The sequence below is a fragment of the Echinops telfairi genome, unplaced genomic scaffold, assembly GCF_000313985.2.
Source record: "Echinops telfairi isolate 266 unplaced genomic scaffold, ASM31398v2 ScPeMD7_24;HRSCAF=84, whole genome shotgun sequence".
Taxonomy (NCBI): domain Eukaryota; kingdom Metazoa; phylum Chordata; class Mammalia; order Afrosoricida; family Tenrecidae; genus Echinops; species Echinops telfairi.
In genome coordinates this window covers 3,709,386-3,718,470 of record NW_022103921.1, presented here as the reverse complement: position 1 = coordinate 3,718,470, position 9,085 = coordinate 3,709,386, and the positions used below count along the sequence as shown (strand labels likewise).

At 45.0% G+C, this 9,085-nt stretch overlaps 1 pseudogene; it reads left to right on the top strand.

Annotated features, from left to right (window-relative positions):
- Window positions 1-8,000: 8,000 nt before the first annotated feature.
- LOC115869354 overlaps window positions 8,001-9,085 on the top strand; it is a 7,278-nt pseudogene continuing 6,193 nt past the window's right edge.

Genomic DNA, 9,085 nt, shown 5'->3' with positions numbered 1-9,085 from the left:
GATCGTGCCAGGAAGGTGAGCATCTCAGACTGCCGAATTGTTAGGACAAAGTGTTCTTGTGTTGAGGGAGTACTTGAGTAGGAGCCCACTGTCCATCTGTTTCCTTAATACTAAACCTATAAATATATGTACATAGATCTATTTCCCCATCATATATATATTTACATATGTACATGCCTGTATTTAGATCTCTATAAATGTCCTTTGCCTCCTAGTTACTTCCTCTATTCCAAGAAATTATTTAATGGCTATCTATATATGGTGGTTTAAAAAAAACATTTAGAAGCAAGTAAAAGGAATTCTGGATAGACTCTACCCACTCTGGTCTTGGAGCGAGTCATAGAGATTGGGTACACCGTACTTTCTGCATTAACTACTTTGCATAAACCACTGTTGCAACCTGCATCTTTCTGATCCTGCCCATGGACCATCCCCAATGCTCAACCTCAGAGCTGAACCTTGAAGGAGGAGAGCTGTACACAAAATGGCCTCCCAGTATGACTGCAAATGACATTTCCTAGGGGGTAAGTTTTGCCATCATTTCTGTTTTACTAGTGATGAGCCTAAATCTCACATTTCCCTTCAGTCTTGCAAACAGGAACTGGTGAGCTGGAGCTAAACTCTCGGCTTTAATTAAAGAGCACCCCTACCCCACATGCTGTGCTTACTGAAAAACGCACAGTCCCATGGATTAAGTCAAGTGTGGATAAGAATGTATAGGACAAACCAGTGGTTCTTGGAGGTTTCATTTTTAAACATTAAACTATACCCATGTTTTCAGAGTGCTGCTGCTGTGGGGCACAACTGCAAAGGGCCCACTTCCAAGCAGTCTATGTTTGTGCACCGAGGGTGGGCCCTCACGTGTGCACCCTGGCTCCGAGTGATAAGGCTCAGCTCTAACGTGCAGTAGATTCTTAATGTGTATGATGTTTTATAGTTCTAGATACTCTTCAAATCTGTAGGCACAGGTAAAGCATAACTAGAAATGAGGGAAACTCTTTCATCCAGTCAATTCTGACTCCTGGCCAACCAATGTGAGCAGAGGCGAACTGCATTCCATAAAGGTAACAAGGTTGTGAACTTTCTTCTCTTCAAATCCCGACCAATGGTTTGATCGGTCAGTTTAACATTTAATTTCACTGTTTACCTATTTTCACCACCCAGAGAATCATAGTAAAGCATAAAAACCAAACCAGTTGCTATAAGGCAATTAGCACTCATGGCCGTCCCAGTGTAAATAGGATCTATAGAGTATTCCAGGCTGTGACCCTTTGGAAGCAGATCAGCCCTTTTTTCCAAGGTGCATCCAGGTGTATTTGACTCACCAACCTTCTTCTAGCAGTAGTGTGCTTAGCTGTTTGTGCCACTTGGGAACACCTAATACAGCATAAAGGGCTATCAACTACAGCTTCTTCATCACTGCCTTTACAAGGATAGACACAATAAACGGTGTGGTAGTTACATAATTTCATGTCAACTTGCTAAATAGAATGTAGGGATGGTGTCTAGCCTGTCAATTGAGTCACCAAGTAACACCCACCAGGAGGATTCTGGGAACTTCCTCTTTTTCTCCTGGGAGGAGGACCACTCTGCTTCACATTCCTGTTGACAAGCCACATGGAGCTATGCTGATGGCAGCCAGAGCCCTGGAGTCGGAGGAGGCACGTGGGGACCCACGCCAGCGCTAAGATGCATCCACTGCCACCGTATCCACAAGACGTTCAATGTACTGGCCTGTTATATTTGTGCATTTGGCATCAGTGCATGCGTTGCGTGAGTCTGAAGAGGACTTTACAGACTGGTATTGGACATATAGGCTGATATTGGACTTGTGGACTTAATCTGGACTGGGCTGGGATGTTTTCTTAATATACAATTACTCTCTGATAGAAAGTTCTCTCTTGCACACACATGAGTGTCCCTAGATTTGTTTCTTTAGCCAACTCAGACTGACACAGAAGGTCACAATGAGATTTGGAAGCTGAAGAGTCCAGTATGTTCATCACTGACTCAGTTGCTCTCTTTGTTTCGCAGCTCGCAGTTTGGGCCTTATAAGTTTCTAACTTACTTCCTGCCAGAGCATTATGGTCTCTTTGGAATAGCTAAAACTAGCAATTATGAATACGTAAGCAAAGATTTTTTTAGCATGTTGACAGAATTCTGTTACTTTTGCATTTTATTAGACAAATACAGATGGTTTACCCAAGTGCCCTGGAAGCATCCTACTCCCGTGGCCCTGTCCTCACCATGTATAGGGATAGAGAAGTCTCAGGTCTGCCATGTTGTTTCTCCAAGTTAATGGGAGTAATATGCATCAGTCACTTTGCACAATGTCTTGGTTACCTGCTGTTGCCATCAGAGAAATGCCACCCTGGATGGCTTTAACTAACAAAAAATGTATTTCTCATAGTTGATGAAGCTCACTCATCAAACCAATTCTGACTCATAGCAACCCAATAGGACAGAGACTTTACTTAAGCATAGATGTGATGCAATTTTAGACGTGAATCAACTTTATAAAGACTCCTGAGATAGTTTACGTTTATTGTGCCAACATGGCCAATGAACACATGGAATTGGAGGGCGGAGAGAGAAATGGCTCGGCGAGCCTCAACTTTCTTGTCTCTTGCTCTTTGGTCATCGGACAGTGTGCGGCTGCTTTGCTTGTTCTGTGCCTCCACTTGCAAGCTACACTACCTGTGGGACACCTAACCCGTGGACTGTGTCGCTGTAATTTGAGGTTCCTTCAAGACCTGCTTCACCACACCATTGGAATTTATATCTCTTGAGCTGGGGACTGTCGGACCCTGTCATCTGGCTGACTGTTGGTGACCTGCCTTGCTGTTTGCTGCCTGTGCCCGGGTAGCCTGAATTGCTCTACAGAGGACTACCCAGCAGCCCTCAAGACTTGAAGGACTGCCAGTGTCTCACAACTGTCTCACGGGAGTGAGTTGCACTGAGCCATTTGTACTGCTTTATAGATTAACTTTATTTCTTATGTTATCTGTCTATATAAATATATATATAATTATTAGCATTCTAGTTTTGTTTCTATAGAGATCCCTGTCTAACATAACTCCAGACTCTTAATATTCCATGGACCTACAGCAGTCAAAAGTGGCCTCCTCCTTGTGGAAGGTCATAGTTAAGATTGGGTTAGGATGAGTCCACTAAGGTAAGCTTTAAAAAATGCAAAAGGGGCATAAGGGAAAATCTACTACATACATACATTCCTGGGGTGAGGTCCAGGTAATATGGCAGGGTCCGGACCCAATCCAGGGATACATGCAGCAGTCAACTTAAAAGGAGGGGAAAGGGAGAAAAAAAAAAAAGACATGGGTAGCAGAGGCACAGGGCTCTAACCCACCCAAGGGGAGGGTATTGTTTATACCTCCACAGGGAAAAAGGGACCAGACTTCAACCCAGTGCTCCAAGGCGTGAATGCAACATACCAGCATGAAGCAGCAAACCAACAGAGAGGTCTGCAGGGTTGGCCCCAGTCCCAACTATGTGGACCACCTCCCCACAGAAGAATGCACTTCAGAGGACAGTACTGAAGCTGCAGCTCAGGGCGAGGGATGCTTCTGATCAGGAGCAAATGAAGAGGGAAGGAGAGAGAATGGAACACTTCCTGTCCCACCAATCCCCGAAGATGATATTCTGCGTCAGAGCAGCCAAAGCACAGAGAGGACCATAGGGTCAGCCCCACCACAAGATGATGCCGCTCACTGACCCATAGTGCTATGGGGGCCAACACAGAGTGGGAATTATGCCTGTTCTGATCCCACCATACCAGGGCAAAACACTGAGGGTGTGCAACAGAGTAGTAAAGGGAGCAAAGCAATGAAGTCCCCAGAAAATACCAAAAATAGGGGCCAAGGCATAGCACCCCATCAGACTCGACTGACCAGAAAACACTCCTAAAGGTCAACAAACAGATCTGGAACTATTTATAGGCTTTGCCCTTTTTCTGTCTTTTTTATGTTTTGTTTTGTTGTGGTGGTGGTTGTGGGGTTTTTGTTTTCTTTTGTTGTTATGTTTTGCTCTGTCTTGTTTTTATGCTTATTATTGTCTCTGTATGTCTATCTAGATAAGATAGGCGGGATAAACAATCCCGAGGAGAAAACAACGGCACTAATGGTCCCAGGGGGACAGAGGAGAGGGGGAGGTGAGGGAAAGGAAAAGGGGTGTCAACAAACCCAGGGATAAGGGAACAACAAGTGATCTAAAATTGATGGCAAGGAGGGTGTAGGATTCCTGCTGGCGCTTGATCAAGGACAACGTAGCCGAGAGGAATGACAGAAACCTGAATGAGGCCAAACATGATAGTGGGACAAGAGGAAAGTAAAAGGAAATAGAGGAAAGAAATAGGAGGCAAAGGACCTTTATAGAGGTCTAAATAAAGGCATGTACATATGTAAATATATTTATAGGTGATGATAGGGAAATAGATCTATGCATATATATTTATTAAGTATTAAGGTGGCAGACAGACATTGGGCCTTTACTCAAGTTCTCCCTCAATGGGAGAACACTTTTTTCTCTTCAACTGGCATTCCATGATGCTCACCTTCCCAACACAATTACTGAAGACAAAGCGGATACATAAGCAAATATGGTGGAGAAAGCTGATGGTGCCTGGCATCTGGGGTCTTACAGGCTTGAAGAACAAGTGGTCATCTAGCTCAGAAGCAACAAAGCCCACATGGAAGAAGCACACCAGCCTTTGTGATCTGATCATAAGGTGCTGATGGGATCAGGTATCAGGCATCAAAGACCCAGAACAAAAAATCATATCGACGTGAATGAGGGGGAGTGGAGAGTGGAGATGAAAAGCCCATCTATAGACAACTGGACACCCCCTAACAGAAGGGTCACAAGGAAGAGACGAGCCAGTCATGGTGTAGTATAGCACTGATGAAACATGCAATTTTCTTCAAGTTCTTTAATGCTTCTCCCCCACCCCACTCCCAACTATCATGACCTCAGTTCTACCTTACAAGTTCGGCTAGACGAGAGCATGTACACTAGTATAGATAAGAGCTGGAAACACAGGGATTCAGGACAGATAAACCCCTCAGGATCAATAATGGAGGGGAAGGGGGAGGTGAGGGGAGAAAGGGGGAACCGATCACAATGATCTATGTATAACCCCCTCCCAGGGGGATAGAGAACAGAAAAGTGGGTAAAGGGAGACAGCAGTCGGTGTAAGACATGAAAAAAATACTTTATAAATTATCAAGGGTTCATGAGAGAGGGAGGGTTGGGGAGGGGATGCAATGAGGAGCTGATGCCATGGGTTCAACCAGAAAGAAAATGTTTTGAAAATGATGATGGCAACATATGTACAAATGTACTTGGCACAATGGATGTGTGGATTGTGATAAGAGCTATGTGAGCCCCCAATAAAATGATTTTTTTAAAAATCGGTGTCAGGCTGAGTTGTCTAGAGAAACAAAACCAGGGACATTCATATCTGTATCTGAAAGCATTTTATATTGAAAAGTAATTTTATATTGAGAAAGCACCCCAGCCCAGTCCAATTTAAGTTCCATGGGTCTCAACCCTCTTTAGATTCACATACTGGAACACTGATAAGACAGAAAGGTGTGTCTGGATGCAGGGAGTTGATAGGCCGATGGGTGCCGAGTGTCATGGCCTCAAGGTCAGTGCCAACATGGCAGAGTGCAGAAAACGCTCCAGGACTGCCAGTCCACATATTGGAGGCAGACACAGTCTTGGTGAAGCCTCCGTAGGAACAAGCCCAAAGCCTACATGCCCTAGGAGGCATCAAAGGGCTACCACCCAGCTTGCAGAGGGGCCCAACCCCTACCTCCACACAGGTACCATCACCTTGACCTAAAATCTAACTGTGACGGGAACCTTCCAGATGTCAGTAGCTGATTTTGCCTAAAGAAACAAAGGCCTCTCCTGTGAGCCTCCCTGGTCATATTCTAGAAAAGGTTACGTTTTCCTGTGACCGAAATGTGTTCGGCCGTGGCGAGGATCGCTCGTCCTTGTCCCCGATGTCTATGAGATGGGGAGGCTGCCGCCCACCCCGCTAGACGTTTGTTTTCAAATGGCCATTCATGGGTTGTGAAATCAGTGTCATGCCCTGCTGTCTTCTTTAAAGGGATGGAATAGAGACCAGCAGGGCATCCTATGTAGTAAAGGTAACTGTCGTCTTGTGAGGCTTGCGCTCCGATTGCGTATTGTTTTGTGTTTCTTGGATTCACAAAATAAAATGTATACAGTGAACCCTCGCCACTTCGCGCTTCGACTTCGGCGGCTTCACTCTATCGCGGTTTTTGCGGAACAGCGCATGCTCTGTCATTACTGCCACTGATTGGCTCATACTGTACACGCTTGATGCCATAAATAATATAATAAATGATCATTGTAACGTCCAAACTGTTTTACTGTATTTTCCCTTTTTCGTTTAATAAATTGGGTAATACGAGTGTCATGGTGACTAAAGGGTGTTTTTTCATGTCCTCTATGCTCTAACTATGAAAATATTTGATTTACAAATAAGGAATCCTACTTCGCGGAATTTCATTTATCACGGTAGGGTCTAGAACCGATTAACCGCGATAAACGAGGGTTCACTGTACTTGTCTTGGGTCATGAGCTACAACGTTTGAAAGGTTGTTCTAAGATGTACCTACCTAGGGAGAGCAGCCTTTCCCATACTGACAGCTGGCTGACAAAACCTCCCATTGCGAACCCTAAACCTAAGTCTAACCCTAACCCCTAACCCCTAACCCTAACACAAACCCTAACTCTAACACTAACACAGACCCTAATCCTAACACTTACCCTAACCCTAAACCTAACACTAACCCTAACACAAACCCTAACCCTAACACTTACCCTAACCCAAATCCTAACCCTAACCCTAAACCTAACCTGAAAACAAAACAAACTCCCATTGCAGGGCTGAATCCTGAGCATTTGCCTTCATTTTGCAGTGCTGCTGTAGCACACCCATCACAAGAGGGAGGCTCTAAAACAATTATTGTCTCACAGTTCTTACGTATAAAAGTCCAAATCAGGCCCTTGGCCAACTTCTTTTGTTGTTGGTAGCCCCAGGTGTCCTTTGATTTCTTTGTACCTTTCTTTTTGAAAACTTTTTCTGTGAATTGGGTGATGGCTTACAGAGCAGATCAGTTTTCGAGTTAACAGCTCATCAACATTGTACTTCATATCATTGACTGCCATCCCCGTAAAGCAACATCACTTAGCCCACTTCCTCCCTGTGTTTCTCGCCTCCTCCGTTCTGGCCTCTTTCCTAACCCTTCGAGTTGTAGAGAAACTAGTTGAATCCCTGAGACTATACGGTCCTTCATCATCCTTCAGGTCTGGGAATGAATGCACCCCTGTGGCTCAGTTTTCAACCCAACCATAGAGAAGTCTACACTGGGAGCAATACCGCAAGGGAGGTATACACATCTTAAAATAACCAACCGTTTAGTATCAAAAGAGGAGCATTTACCCAAGGACAAAGTTCAGGGGGTCAGGAAGATGGCAGAACAGACAGAAGAAACATTGAGAGGAAGCAGGGAAAGCGATGTCGTGTTGTGGGCGTGCAAACCATGAGAGACAATGTGTAGGAATGGTTGGGGACGAAACTGATCTGCTAAGTGCATCATTGGCGGTATACAGAGTGGTGCCTGGCTTCTTAGACTGCGTTTAGTTCCACTACTATGAGGCTTTCCTTTCTAACTTCATCTGCAGTCTTGGCTAAGTCTGGAAAGCCGAAAAGACAGCAGGAGACTTGTGTTTTAGCAGTGCTGTCTTCTTTTCTCTGCGTTTCTGCTCGCAGCAAAGCAACTTGCCAGAACCCCAACCACAGAACCAAGAGAACCAGTAGGGAGCCCCTTGGTATTATGAGTCAGGCAAGAGATCACAACTTCTAGGGGGACACTCGGGTTCTTCAGCAAGCTGTGTGACCACAACAAAATGCCTTGGCCGTTCTCTCCCTGGGGGGTTCAAATGTGTCTGTGTTTATGGTAGAGCTCTATGAAAACAGCCTTCTCCTGACTCGCGTTTATGGCCTCGTGATGGCGAATCTGCTGGTCTTGGTAACTGGGTAGCTAAGAATGCCAGACTTGCAGGGGCCCAGATTCACTGGTGGGGTACAGGCTTTTGTTATCCCACACAGAATCATCCTGGTGATGCTGTTGCCGCATCAAAACAACCATCGGACCACGGATCATGGATGGGTTCTTACTTCCTGCTAGATCATGATGAACTATTGCAAATTTGGCCAATACTGTTACTCACATCACAATCCAAAGGGACTGGATTGTCATTGCAGGGAAAGATAAATGGGCAGACATGAATGCTAAAATCTACAGGCTCCATCAGTCAGCCCATATCTTGGCCCCATGGCTGTTGACCAGATTATGGTTTTCGATTCCCCGGTCATTGGATGTGGGTTCGCTTCAGGATGAAATCTGGTGTCCACACGTGGAGTACTTTCTACTGTGGAACTTTTGCTGGAAAACCCTGATCTAGCTATGAAAGCTATTCTGTATTGACACAATTGAATTTACACAAAGATAACTGAACCAAACCCCTGCAGGGAACTCACCTCATAGGTGAGAAAGACCCGAACATCCTTGAGCGTGAACATGAACAAGATCCCAGTTGGGCCTCCTGGATGGCAGAGCCCTCCCATACCCTCTGAGACAGAAACAGCTTATGAGTCTTATTTTCCTTTATCTGAGTGTCCCAGGCTTCAACTTTCCTAGGCTTTGACAGGATTCACCTATACTCAGGGACTGAACATATCCATCTGCAGTCTTCTAATGGGAGCTTCCAGAATAATGAGAACTGTGGTTTTTATTTAGCTATGGTGAAAATGTGACCTGGTTTGAACTGGTCTGATCTCAGGATTTGCACAGCTTGCCAGTTTGATCTGTGTTTATCTCTACAGTCACGCCTGGAAGTCCTTTGGTCTTGTCTGTTTCATATATATATATGTGTGTGTGTGTGTGTGTGTATATATATACAGTGAACCCTCGCCGCTTCACACTTCGACTTCCGCGGCTTCACTCTATCACGGTTTTTGCGTAACAGC